This window comes from Apium graveolens, chromosome 6 (assembly GCF_009905375.1).
Source record: "Apium graveolens cultivar Ventura chromosome 6, ASM990537v1, whole genome shotgun sequence".
NCBI lineage: Eukaryota > Viridiplantae > Streptophyta > Magnoliopsida > Apiales > Apiaceae > Apium > Apium graveolens.
Genome location: NC_133652.1, coordinates 288,635,367 through 288,650,396, shown reverse-complemented (window position 1 = coordinate 288,650,396; position 15,030 = coordinate 288,635,367). Strand labels below are relative to the sequence as shown.

The 15,030-nt window shown below is 37.5% G+C and overlaps 1 non-coding gene across 1 annotated transcript; it reads left to right on the top strand.

Annotated features, from left to right (window-relative positions):
• Nucleotides 1-14,211: 14,211 nt before the first annotated feature.
• Nucleotides 14,212-14,318, top strand: LOC141670231 (small nucleolar RNA R71). Its single transcript, XR_012554471.1, has one exon. It is a non-coding gene; the product is annotated as a small nucleolar RNA R71 (small nucleolar RNA).
• Nucleotides 14,319-15,030: the final 712 nt, after the last annotated feature.

Sequence of the window (15,030 nt, the reverse complement as noted above, 5' to 3'; positions counted from 1 at the left end):
CTTACACATGAGTATGTATGCTGCAAATATATACCTCTGGAGACGATATCCAGTAAATTATACTTTTATATTTGGGTTCAATCAAAGAACTGTACTAGGCTATCGAGAAGTTCTATTGCTTGCCTTTGGCCTCGCTGCTTGAGCAACAGGTTGTGTGCTAGCTAATCTTGATATGGAAATGGACCCCAAAATAGGTGACTACATGGCAGTTACTGAGCTTCTCCCTTTAGGATTAGTAATTGTAAGTTCATTAAACTTATATTATTTATCATACTTCTTCCAGTTGATTACAAAATAATAATTTACTACGGGTTCATTTTTCTATAGCTAATATGTGCAGTACTGATCTTTCCAATAAACATAATATACCGTTCAAGTCGATACTTCTTGCTCACATGCATCTTCCACTGTATATGTGCTCCTCTATACAAGGTACAGTAAAAAGGTGAAAACATCAGCAGTACCTAATTTTCCGGTCTAAACCGACTTAAATTATACAATTAGTTTATACAAACACAGTTAGTTATATGATTCTGTTTATGTGAATGCAGGTTGTACTCTCTGAATTTTTTTTGGCAGATCAGTTTACTAGCCAGGTTCAAGCTTTTAGAAGTCTAGTGTTCTATATTTGTTACCATAGTTCAGGTGACTACAAACGGATAGAAAACCATTGCAAAGATAATATCATATTCACTACATTCAATTTCGTAATTGCTAATGCACCCAAAATCATTATGCCAATACAAGAGCAAAAAAATAAGAGTGAATCTACGGATTTCAAAATAATTCTCCTAAAATAAATCAGTCAGCACAAGGAACATCAGCCCAACACGAGGGCTGTTAATGATTCAGGTAATGAAGATTATAAGCTTTAGAGAGCTCAATGAAAGTACAGTATGAGAAGCACTTAAAGCAAGAAACTAAGTCACTTCGGTAAATAACTGTTAGCCCTTAAAGTATGTTACGGTGTACCTTTTCACCCTCAAGATACGAGAAATGTACCTTTTAGCCCTTATAACGGTACAACTCGAGGGTAAAATGTCTTTTTTGCCCCTCCGATTTTTTACTGTCACGGTAAAAAGGGCTAAAGGGTATGAAAATGTTTACCTTGGGGGTTAAAAGGTACGCTCGCAGAGTTCAGGGGTTTATGGGTACAAACCCATATACTTTAACGGCTAAAAGGTTAATAAGCCTTTATTAAAACAATCCTTTTAATGTTTATAAAATCATTTCCTAAGGTAGATTATAGGGCATGCAATTATCGTTTTAATGTTTATAAAATCCTTTCCTAAGGTAGATAATAGTGCATGCAATTTAAGTTTTGACCGATAATTACGATAATTTTATGTATTACTTTAAAAAATAATAATACTTTTAAAAGAGAATTAGATGTTTTTTCTAATAATACTAGTTTTAAAATTTATTTAATTATATAACATGCGTAATTTGCAGTCAAAGTTTAAATAATTTGACTGTAGACTAATCAAAACATGACACATAATATGAGATGGAGGGAGTATGCAACACGTAAATTCAAGATATTAGAACCCAGTCAACATTCAAAATCTAAGGGTTCTTCCTAGATGTGCATGAAAGATTTCTAGAGTCTAGGAAGCTAGATTCAATTTCTAGGACTCTAGAAACAGTCTCAAGGAGTTAAAGGTAGTGTATTGATCCTAGAAAGAGTTTCTTGGGGCTAAGATGTGTTTATGCAGTAAATTTTTTACCATTTAATTTTGCTATAACTTCTCAAAGTTGTTCATCATACCCTATTTTTGGTGTTACTATTCAAACGACTTCATTAATATGGAATTTTCATATTATATTATACTATCAAAAGAACTTAGTTTCGAGTCAACATTAAGTATTACCTATATCACAGAAATTGGAGATCGAAGAATAGAGTTGATAGAAAAAAGAATAAATGTTGATAATAGAGAAGTGTTAATCCCAAACAATCTAAGAGTTGTATTACAGAAGGGGGGTTGAATGTAATTCTTGGTTTCTTCTCGATTTTAAGAACTTCTCACAAATATAAATATATCAGTGTTAAATATGCAAAAGTGCGGAATGAAAAATAACAAACTATTCAAACACAAAGTTATTAAACACAAGGATTAAAATCTTTCTGGTGGATTGAACTTATCCACCAAAGATATATATATTTCGAGAACTCTGTGATACAAAGATTGTACACAAATGCTTACAAGTAGAATCACAAGGTATAGAGAAATAATTCACAGATATAGCCTTTTTTATTTCTCTAGTTTATTGCTGAATTTACTACTAGCTACTCTTGGTTTATATATTACCAAGTTACAAGTGAATAAGACAAACTAATAAAATAAAATGTGTCTTTTTCTAATCACATGATTCTTCATTTCTCCATCCAGTATCTTTGATTTTCTTTGAGTAAGCATGGAAATGAAAATGCTTCTTTGTTCTCTAAAACCTGTAAATAGGCTACCACATTCCATTTGTATACAATCAACCCATATGACTGTCAAGTCACTATCAACTGCTTTTTGAATTTGATCATCCGTTGGAACTCTGTTAGATCATCCGTTGAGACTTTGTTGAATCATTCGTTGAGAGTCTGGTTGATCATCCGTTGAAAATCTAGTTGATCGTCCGGTGAAACCTTGTGGAACATCCGTTGAGAGTATCTTCATGGCAGTTAACTCTATTTCACTTATACAATATTACAAGGCATCCAATATTTACAATTAGCCAATCTATCTTGCATATCAATCTAGTAGTCAACATGACTTAGAATATCCTACAACTTATAGTTCTCTAAAGCATTACAGTATGAATGAATGTGTTACAAAACTTATTAAAAACATAAGGTAATCTCTCAACGGATAACATAGTAGATTATCCGATGAGAGCTACAAAATACACTTAATTAAATCTACTAAGGTGTTTTGATTAGCTTATCATCAAGCCTAGAACATATTCCTAACAATGTCCCCCAATTTATCCACAAATCATTTAATAAGAATTAGGTGCAAATGTCATATTAGTATATTGTGCAGATAAGTTATGTGCAGGCATAACATGCATTTGTGGTGTGGGCATATTGGGAAATGGGGAATGTGCATATATGGGTGCAGGCATGGCAGATTTGCAATTAACAGAAAAGTGATTAACACTACCACACTTAACACAGATTTTTCTAGGTTCATATTTTTCAAGTGTGTAGTTATGTTTTTTAATTCCCAATTTCCCATTCTTGTTGCTTTTTCTCTTAGATTCTGCTTTGACCTCCATTTTCTCCAGTCTGTCATTTAGTTGTTTCATTGACAAATGTCCCACATTGACTCTTTTGTTCTCCTTAACTTAACTTGACTCTCCTGTAACAAAGTTCTTAGAAACTGATCCATATTTCTCATTGAGTTTAGCTAGATCGGCTTTGCTAACCGGATTCTTCTCACCCGACGGATGTGGTTCTTTGTCTTTCGACAGATAAGTCCTTTTATCTTTACACGGATAATCTTCATTATCCGTTAAATCCACATCCATTGAAAGTCCTTCTATTAACTCAGGATCTAGTTTCTCATTTCTCTTTTTCTAGGCTTCTTCACAGAATGACTCTATGCCTTGAACTTTAGTAATTTGAGCATGGACATCTCTTGATAATTTCCAAGCCTAGATTACCTCTTGTTCTCGTTCAAGCTACTTTCTCAAAATCTCCTCTTTCTTCAAAAGTTTCAGTTAATTCATCTTTGGCAATCTTGCAGTCTATCTTCAATTTCTCAAACTCAATAAATTGAGTTTCTAACACAGAATTTATTTCACTTAAAAACAGATTATTCTCTTTAATTTTTGGGTTTGCTTTAGTGAGTGATTTAAGTATAACACGCAATGATATAACTTTGTGGACATGTCATTTATAGCATCGTTACACTCATCTTTAGAAAGATGTGCTAGATTAGTAGTGATTACCTGATTGCTTGATGAACTGACTTCTGTTTCATCTGATTTGGCCATCAGGGCTAGGTTGATATAGCTTATTTCTTCATCTTCATCTATCCCATCAGCAGCCCGGTCATTATCCTGATTCAAGAAAGCCATTTCCTTTAGTTTGAGCAATTCAAAGTATTTCTTCTTGTAGTCCACAAGCTCAAACTTCTTTCTATCAGAATTAGGCTTTCTGCATTCACTTGCAAAATGACCACTCAAGCCACATTTGAAATATTTGAATTTTGACTTGTCAACCATGTTTCTGTTTGGCTTGGATGCTCCAAAATTCTTCTTGAATTTTAGCTTGACAAACCTTCTCGATAGAAAAGCCAGATGTTCATATATGTCTTCCATTTCATAAGTTTTTAGAATACCATACAATCTCTCCAAGGTGAATTCTTTGTAATCTTGAGAATTTATGAGAGAAACATTTATAGGCTTCCAATCTTTTTGGTAGAGACCTAAGGAATTTTAGGTTTGAATATTTTGTTTGATAGACTCTTCCATGCAATTTTAGTGTATTTAATAGCTTTTAAAATCTACTAAAGATGTCACTTAAAGAGTCATTTTCTTCACAATGAAAGTGCTCATACTGCTGGATTAGAACTTGCATCTTGTTTTCCCTCACTTGTTCAGTTCCATCACATATGATTTGTATTGTATCCCAAATGTCCTTGGCAATTTTGCAATTGATGACATTATCAAACATGTCACTGTCAAGGCCATTGAACAGAATGCTTTGTGTATCAAACATGTCACTAGCCTTTTTGTATTTGGGCACTTGTTCTATATTTTCATTTGTCCACTCAGATTGTGCATTTGGGATACTTTGCTCATTGTCTAGAGCACCTTCAGTATCTGTAGCAGCTCTTCGTGGAACTTGAGGACCCTTCTCAATACAATCGACATACATTTCGTCTTGTGAAAGAAGATGCAGGTGCATTTTCACCTTCCAATGGTTATAATTATTTTTGTCCAAGAAAGGGATCTTCACACCAACGTCCTTCCTGCTCATGTTGTTAGTTGTTGTTATCTTTAAACTCTTAATATGTTAAGAGTTTTCTCTTATACCAATTGTTAATCCCAAACAATCTAACAGTTGAATTACAGAAGGGGGTTGAATGTAATTCTTGGTTTCTTCTCGATTTTAAGAACTTTTCAAAAATATAAATATATCAGTGTTGAATATGCAAAAGTGCGGAATGAAAAATAACAAAGTATTCAAACACAAAGTAATTAAACACAAGGATTAAAAACTTTCTGGTGGATTAAACTTATTCACCAGAGATATATATATTTCGAGAACTCTATGATACAAAGATTGTACACATTTGCTTACAAGTAGAATCACAAGGAACAGAGAAATTATTCACGGATACAACCTTTTCTATTTCTCTAGTTTATTGCTGAATTTACTACTAGCTACTCTTGGTTTATATATTACCAAGTTACAAGTGTTAAGACAAACTAGCTACAATTTTTAATATTATAAAAGGCACATTCACCAAATACTTACGATGTCATATATTAGTGGCACATGTCAAGATAATTAAACTAAATTGAAGTACAAAAATGAATAAATGGACATCGTTGCATCTCAATTAAAGAAATAACGATCATGCAGATTTGTACTTAATATGAAAATATGGCACCTTTCCCTCACATGCATAATATTTCTATAATTTCTAGAATTCATAAGTGATATGGCGATTGAAAAACTAATATTAAATTATTAGATTATATATTCCCCATCATCTTACTTTTATGTACAACCCAGCATTGTTTACATTTGAAGAATTATTTTATAATATCCCTAATTTACGTAAAATCAATATACATCTTTTTCAACATATGTATACACTTTATATGAGGAGCTTGTTAGTCAGTACCTAAACTCATTGTTATGTAACCTACAAAACCTCGAATTTAGATATTTATTTACTGGACATGGGTGCTCCGCCATTAGCATCAATCTTCTTCCTTGTGTTTATCTACAGGAACAAGCATTTACTAGTTTTATGCATTAAATTCTTTAGGTAGATTTTTGTTGGTATCAGTATTTATTATTTCTTGTTTCAAATTTGTTATGATGATAAAATGTTTTCTTTTGATATTTATCGTGTTCATCTTATCACATTTAAGAGTTCCAAGCACATTTTCTATCGCGTATAGGTAAAACATGATATATTCCTGTAAATTTTCTACCAGGCCTTAAGGAGAAAGAATTCAAGCAGATATAAATTCATCCCAATATTATTCTGGATATGTTATGTGTGCTGGTAATGGTAATACTAATCACTAATCAATAAAAGTAACGGTTAGTAAGATTGCACGTTTTCTTCAATCCTAGTGTCTTTTCTTTTTTTATCTTTTAATAGATTTGTAGCTAAGTACTCGTAGCAATAAGTGATCCCGGAACACGATGCCTAGTATTCGCATTTGTTGTCAAAGTTGGGAATTTACGAAAGTGGCTGAGCTAGGGTCGAAACATGGAGGGGTTTAACACTAACAAGAATTCACAATACAACTAAACAACACAACAAGCCAAACTATACTACCCAACTCTTGGATTAAAGGATTAGCTACTAATGATAAGATAAAGAAGATATAAATTTAAATTGCAAACCATGAGTGTAGGAATTTAAGTATAAAATACAACTCGAAAAATTCTTTTGGAATCTCGATGAATTCCTCCATTCCTTGTTGTAATCTCCCTCTCAAGTTGCTTCTATCCGTTCTCTGAAGAATACAGCTAACTTTTTTCCATACTATATTATGTCCTAATATTCTATATACAATATGTAAGATCTAATATATAATAAAGAGTTTTTAATGTCTTTCCCAAATTAAATTGGACTTTAATGTAAAATTCATAAGTTGTCTTCCAGGCCTGATTCTGGGTTGCTCTAGTTGGATTTTTGATGTGCCAATTTGTTGATGTGTATTTTTAGAAGTTCTTTTCGTTCTCAGGGGAAAACTGATATTGACACCAATTTCAAGTATTGGTTGATTGTGTGTATTAATATTGAATATTAATTCAAAATTAATTCTGAAAATACATAATATTAATTCAGAATTAATTAACTAATTAGTTTAATTAATCAATAAATTAATTTTTGTAGATATAATTTATTTTCTTAATTAAATTATATGACTTAATTAATTAATAGAGAATTAATACTATTCTTGAACAACAACCACTCTTCTGACAATCTTCTGAAAATCACTGAAAATTATGAATCAATTCCACCACTTCAATGTTGACACTTGATGTACTGTCTGGTTCATGAATGACTAACTTCTGTGACGTTTCTTCATGTGTTGACTTTGAGAAAATGATTTTCTTCAGATTAATTCCCTGTAATTATCTGATACCCTGACAAGATCTCTGACACTTCATTAAATCCACAATCTTGATTTATATCACTGAGTCTTGATCAATTTCTTGAACTTCTTCCAGTGAATTAATTCCTCAAGTCTGTAGATGAACATTGGTTCTGAGTCCTTTGACAGATGTTACTTTGAGAGATCTCTTTGACGGTGGATCTACTATTCACTTATTACATTCTTATTTGAGTTAAGTTAAATCCTCGAATAAACAAATAGGCTATGACATATGCCTTTCAACCCCCAAACTTAAAATATTCACTGTCCTCAGTGAAGGTAAGAGTAAGGAATCAGGCATACCTACTGCGAATCAGAGTCCTCACCCTCAACGAGTGGAGTGTCTGGCATGTCCAGAGGTGGATACAGGGAGTCCTCACCAAATACTGGCCACTGAATGTCAACTTCGGTGGCTCTAAAAGCTGTTCCAAGTGCCTGGGTGAGATCACGTGCAAAACGACTGTGAATGTCGTGCATCACATCCATCCTCCGTGCTAGACGCCTATACTGCGTCGAACTCAAACCAGCTCCCATCTCTGCTCCTGTTGCCTCCTCCTACTGCTGCGACGGGCCAGCTTTCTCTCCATACTGAGCTCTCCAATCTGCTCGGCAGGCATGCTGAGAACCTCCCGCTATAGCTGCCTCCATAGGCACACCACCTGCCAGATGAGCGTAAGAGTAACCAAGCCCCTTAGGATCAGGCTGTCCGCCATACCATTCAACCATGTTGTACAATGTAGCACTATCAATAGGAGCACTAAGAAGCTGCAACTGCTCATGTGCTGGCCAATGAACACCAACTGCCACGCACAACCTCGTCACAACGGACGCATACGGAATAGCACCTGTAGTACTTCCCCTCAAAAATCTCAAAATCCCCTGGTAAATCACCATCCCCAAATCAATGTAATCACCCTGTAGAATCCCTAACAATAGACGAGCACATTCCACAGTAATCTCATGCACATGCAAAGAAGGCATGATGTTAGCACAAATAAATGAGTTCCAAGCACGTGCAAACTTGTTCATGCACGAAGCAGGGAACGTGGAGTAATCAGTAGTGCCCCTTTTGAACTTCTTAGATAGACAGATAGTTGCAACGATCAGATCCAAATCAAAGTCCTTCGGAGTCTTATTGTTCCATGTGTCCTGACCCACCTTCCTCGCGGGCTGCTCAATCACCCTCCTAATAGCCTTAGCACTGTACTCGACAGTCATCTCCCTAACCACCGTGAAGCCATTCTTCTCCGCCTTTGCGTTAGCATAAAACTCACGCACAACAATCATGGGCACAGCAGCGGGAGCCTCATAAAAAGGGACCCAACCCATCTCAAGAATCATCTCCAAAAGCTTATTATCGTTCCCTAATGGAAAAAACCCCCGCTCCTTAGCAATAGGTTTCAAGAGAAGCCTCGTGTACTCACCTTCATCCCCATGAGTAGAAAATCTGGGCCTCACACCACCCGCAGATGAAGAATCGGTGGTGTTGCTGCTTACTTGTGTTCTTTGTCTCTTGGGTGCCATCAAAATTGAATAAGAGAGAATAAAAGTGCAAGTGTTTAGAGAGAATTTATGTTTGAGAGTTTGTGATGTGGTGGAGAAGTTTTGTATAAGTGTATGTATTTATCGGTGGAGAGGTGAAAATTTGATAAGGAATAGAAGTGGAAATTGATTATGGAATCGTGGGAATAATTGAATTGACTAGGAGAGGGAATTATGGGATATGGAAGAGTAAAAATCGGGTTAGGATTGATATTGGAGTAAAATTCCCGAAATTACCTTATTAAACTGTTGTTTTATTTTTTTCTCGAACAGGGAACCGGCGCGGGCGCGCGCTAGGACAGCGCGGGCGCGCTTGCTCTCTGGAAAACCGGCGCGGCCGCGCGCTTGATCAACGTGAGCACGCTTGGTTACTGGAAAAATGGCGCGGTCGTGCGCTTGATCAGCGCGGGCGTGCTCAGCTTCTGTAGAAGGCCCTGAATTTTTTCCTTTTCTGATTTTTGTGTGTTTTTCTCCTTTCTTCTTGCTTCTTCTACTTCCTAATGTATAAAATACTTGAGTTGCCTCCCATGAAGTGCTTGTTTTACATCGTTAGCTCGACCTAGAATCTTGAGCTCAAACAGACAATAAAACGGCATTAACCACCTTGCGGGTTGCCGTGTCACCATAATAATGCTTCAACCTTTGACCATTTACCTTGAATGCTTGGCCCAGATCATTCTCAAAAATTTCCACCGCTCCATGCGGAAATACAGTTTTGATTGTGAATATCCCTTACCATCTTGACTTCAACTTTCTAGGGAAAAGACGGAGACGGGAGTTGAATAAAAGAACTTGTTGCCCCGGCATGAACGATTTGAGCACTAGACCCCTATCGTGCCACCTCTTGACCTTTTCCTTGTACATTTTATTGTTCTCATAAGCTTGAAGTCGAAACTCATCAAGTTCATTCAATTGAAGCATCCTCTTCTTTCCAGCGGCGTCCAAGTCCAGATTCAATTTCTTCAAAGCCCAATATGCTTTATGCTCGAGCTCCACAGGCAAATGACACCCCTTACCATAAACCAACTGAAACGGCGACATTCCCAATGGAGTTTTATATGCTGTTCTATAAGCCCAAACAGCTTTATCAAGCTTCAAATACCAATCTTTCCTCGATGGACACATAATCTTCTCTAAAATAGGCTTGATCTCTCTGTTAGATACCTCATATTGCCCATTTGTCTGAGGATGATAAGCCGTGGCAATGCGATGATTCACATTATACCTTTGCATCATAACAGTGACCTTGCGATTGCAAAAATGCGATCCCTCATCACTGATTATAACTCTTGGAGTTCCAAACATTCTGAATATATGCTTTTGCAGAAAATTAAGCACCACTTTCGTATCGTTCATTGGCAACGCCTTAACTTCAACCCATTTTAACACGTAATCAACCGCCAACAAGATATACTGATTGTTACAAGATGAGACGAATGGCCCCATAAAGTCAATTCCCCAAACATCAAAGACCTCAACCTCAAGAAGCACATTAAGAGGCATCTCATCCCTTTTAGACATATTGCCCACATGTTGACATCGATCGCATTTTAAAATAAACTGGTAAGCATCTTTAAACAAGGTCGGCCAAAAGAAACATTCCTAGAGAACATGAGCTGCAGTCTTTTCTCCACCATAATGTCCTCTATAAGCCGTTGAGTGGCAATCTCGCAAGATTCCCCCCATTTCGCTGTAAGGAATACATCTCCTGATGATTTGGTCAGCTCCTTGTCGAAAAAGAAACAGCTCATCCCACATACACCACTTCACTTCATAGAGAAACTTCTTTCTTTGAGCATTGGATAAGTCGGGATGCATGACATTACTCACAAGGTAGTTCACAATGTCTGCAAACCACGGTTCTTCTTCTTGCACTTCAAACAACTACTCATCGGGAAAAGATTCATTTATCAATGTCTTATCCACTGAAGTAGCATTAGGATTCTCTAAACGCGAGAGATGATCAGCTATTTGATTTTCAGTCCCCTTTCCATCCTTGATCTCAAGTTCAAATTCTTGGAGCAAAAAAACCCATCTAATCAATCTAGGCTTCGAGTCCTTCTTCGAGACAAGATATCGAATTGTGGCATGATCAGTGAAAACTGTCACCTTAGTCCCAAGTAGATAAGATCAAAATTTCTCAAAACCATATACGATAGCCAAAACCTCTTTCTCCGTAGTCGTATAATTCAGTTGGGCACCATTAAGGGTCTTACTAGCATAGTAGACCACATGAAATATGTTGTTCTTCCTCTGCCCAAGAATTGCTACAACTACAGAGTCACTTTCATCACACAACATCGCAAAAGGTTGATTCCAATCAGGTGCAGTTATGACAGGTGCCGTGATTAAACTCTTCTTCAATGTTTTAAAAGCTGCAAGGCACTCGTCATCAAACTTGAAATGGACATCTTTTTCTAGCAAACTGCATAGCGGCTTCAAAATCTTAGAAAAGTCCTTGATGAAACGCCTATAAAAACCCGCATGACCAAGAAAATTACGAATTCCCTTAACAGAAATAGGTGGAGGAAGATTCACAATGACCCCCACCTTGGATTTGTCCACCTCAAGACCTTACTAGAAACCTTGTGTCCGAGAATAATTTCATGTCACACCATAAAGTGACATTTCTCCCAATTGAGAACCAAATTGGTCTCCACACACCTTTTGAGAATGTGTCCAAGATTTTGCAAGCATTTATCAAAAGAATCGCCAAATACAGAGAAGTCATCCATGAACACCTCCACATTATGGCCTATCATATCAAAAACTGTGGCCATCATGCATCTCTGAAATGTGGTTGGTGATCTCTGAAATGTGGTTGGTGCACCACACAGACCAAAAGAAACTCGTCTGAAGGCGAACGTACTAAATGGACAAGTGAAGGTAGTTTTCTCCTGATCTTCTGGAGCGATACAAATATGATTGTAACCTGAATAGCCATCCAGAAGACAGTAATACTCATGCCCAGCCAACCTGTCAAGCATCTGATCAATGAAGGGCATAGGGAAGTGATCCTTTCTAGTGGCTTTATTCAGCTTCTTGTAATCCATGCAAACTCTCCACCCAGTGACTGTTTTAGTAGGAATAAGCTCATTCTTCTCATTTGCTACCACAGTAATACCACCTTTCTTTGGCACACATTGAACCGGGCTCACCCATGAACTGTCAGAAATATGGTAGATGATCCCTGCATCTAGCCACTTAAGAATTTCCTTCTTTACTACTTCCTTCATGATTGGATTGAGACATCTTTGCTGCTCGACCGTAGGCTTGCTACCTTCCTCTAGCAAAATTTTATGCATGCAATAAGAAGGGCTAATTCCCTTGATATCTGCTATAGTCCATCCAATTGCCGACTTGAACTCTCTCAGAAGTCTCAAAAGCTTTTCCTCATCACTACCTGAAAGGTTAGATGCAATAATAACAGGTAGAGTAGATGTATCACCTAAAAACGCATACCTCAAATGCTCAGGTAAAGGCTTAAGCTCAAGAGTAGGAGCTTTCTCGATAGATGGCTTGAGGCGTTTAGGAGCTTTTCTCAATTCCTCCATTCCAAGATATTCAAAAGGCATATCAATCTTCCTTTTTCAGGGAGAATCATTCAAATATTGCAATTGTTCTTCACCTTCGTCATCTTTACTGTCTGAATTTCCCAATAAGGCTTTCTCTAAGGCATCAGACCATAGCAATTGATCAAATTCTGAAGTAACCACAGAATCGACCAAATCCACTTTTAAACATTCATCATTATCAGTAGGAAATTTCATAGAATTTAACACATTAAAAATTACATCCTAATCCAGTATTCACATCGTGAGTACACCCTTCTGCACATCTATCAGAGTTCTTCCAGTTGCCATGAAAGGTCTTCCCAAGATTATGGGAATCTTCTTATCTTCCTCGAAATCAAGAATAACAAAATCAGTAGGGAAAATGAGTTTATCAACCTTAACCAAGACATCCTCCACAATACCTCACGGATATGTAATAGAACGGCCGGCCAACAGCAAGGTCATATAAGTTGGTTTTGGATCAGGCAAGTCCAACTGCTTGAAGATTGACAAAGGCATCAGATTGATGTTAGCTCTCAAGTCACATAAGCATCTATCAAAAGATGTTTTTCCAATAGTGCACGGAATAGTGAAGTTTCCAGGATCTTTAAGCTTCGGAGGCAACTTCTATAGCAGCACAGCACTGCATTTCTCCGTGAGAGCGACAATCTCTAAATCATCAAGCTTCACTTTCTGAGAGAGAATACCTTTCATAAACTTTGCATAACTAGGAATCTGCTCGAGAGCCTCGGCGAAAGGTATGTTGATATGAAGTTTCTTGAACACCTCCAGAAACTTCTTAAATTGCTTGTCCAGCTTTTTCTTCTGCAGCCGCTTCGGAAAAGGCGGTGGATGATAGATCTGTTTCTCCCCTGTATTACCCTCAAGAGGAGTTTGCTCAACAATAGTCTTCTTTGGTTCCACTTCTACATCCTGCTGCTCTTCTTCTTTCTCAGCCTCAGCTTCTTCAGTAAACTTTTGAGTTTGTTCGGTATTCGCAACCTTTCCCGACCTTAACGTGATTGCCTTTACCTGCTCCTTAGCTTCCTTCATTCCTGGCACCTCAGTGTCACTAGGCAATGTACCAGGTTGACAATTTAGCAAAGCATTGGCAATTTGCCCAATTTGATTTTCCAAGGTCTTGATAGAAACAACCTGACTCTTGCACATAAGCTTTAACTCCTCTAGTTCAGATTATTCATTGGCTTGTTGCAGCTGGAGTTGTTGTCTTGGAGCATATTGTGATTGCTAAAAACCTAGGGGGTTGTACTGCTTAGCTGTATATTGCTGATAAGGCTGTTGAACCGCATTCTGAGCGTTACTCCAGCTGAAATTAGGATGATTACGGTTGTTGGGATGATAGGTGGCCAGCACTGGTTGCTGCGAACGCTGAAAATTGCTCAAAAACTGAGCTGATTCACTAGAAATAGCACACTGATCAGTCTCATGGGCCCCAACACAAAGTTCACAAACGCTGGAGATTTAATTAACTCCATAATTAGCCAAAGAGTCCACCTTCATTGTCAATGCCTTAAGTTGGGCAGCTATAGCAGTTGCTGCATCCCACTCCAGAATTCCTGCGACTTTCCCCTGAGTCAGTCTCTGGGAAGGATTCTGGTATTCATTAGCAGCCATCAGTTCAATAAGTTCATAAACTTCATCATAGCTTTTAGCCCACAAGGCTCCTCCTGATGCTGCATCAAGCATGGGTCTAGAGGTAGCACCCAATCCACTGTAGAAACAGTTGATAATCATCCAATCAGGCATGCCATGGTGCGGGCACTTCCTTAACATCTCCTTATATCGATCCTAAACCTCACACAGAGATTCTCCTGTTTGCTGAGCAAACTGGGTAATAGCATTCCTGATTGCAGCAGTCTTCGCCATAGGAAAGAATTTAGTGAGAAACTTTTGTATCAGATCTTCCCATTTAGTGATGGACCCTACTGGTAGAGAATGCAACCAGCTCTTAGCCTCGTCCCTTAGAGAGAATGGGAAGAGTCGCAGCTTGATAGCATCTTCAGTCACATCATTGAACTTAAAGGTGTCACAGATCACGATGAAATCCCTGATGTGCGTGTTGGGGACTTCAGTAGGAGAACCACCAATCTGAACTGAGTTATGTATCATCTAAATCATGTTTTCCTTGATCTCAAAAGTGTTAGCCCTGATGGCTGGTCTGACGATGCTCGACTGAATGCCATTAATCTTGGGCTGAGAATAGTCCATCAAAGCCTTCAGATTCTCTGCTTGATCTCCCATTGCTATTGCAACTGGTTCTTCGACTTTCTCTTCTTCTACCTTCTTTTCTTCCTCAAAAACTTCCCTTCGAACCACCACAAGTTCTTCCTCGGCTTTATCAAGAGTTCTCTTATGAGTACGCAAACGCGTATGCATACACCCTCGCTAGAGCACCTGAAATAAAACAAGGAAATAGATAAGTAACACTGTCCGAGTCAATGAACTTTAACGACCATTGATGGAAAGCACATAAATTATCAATTAATACTGCAGTCCCCGGCAGCGGCGCCAAAAACTTGTTAGTCGTTAAACACGCGCTAATAATACACGCAAGTATACGAGT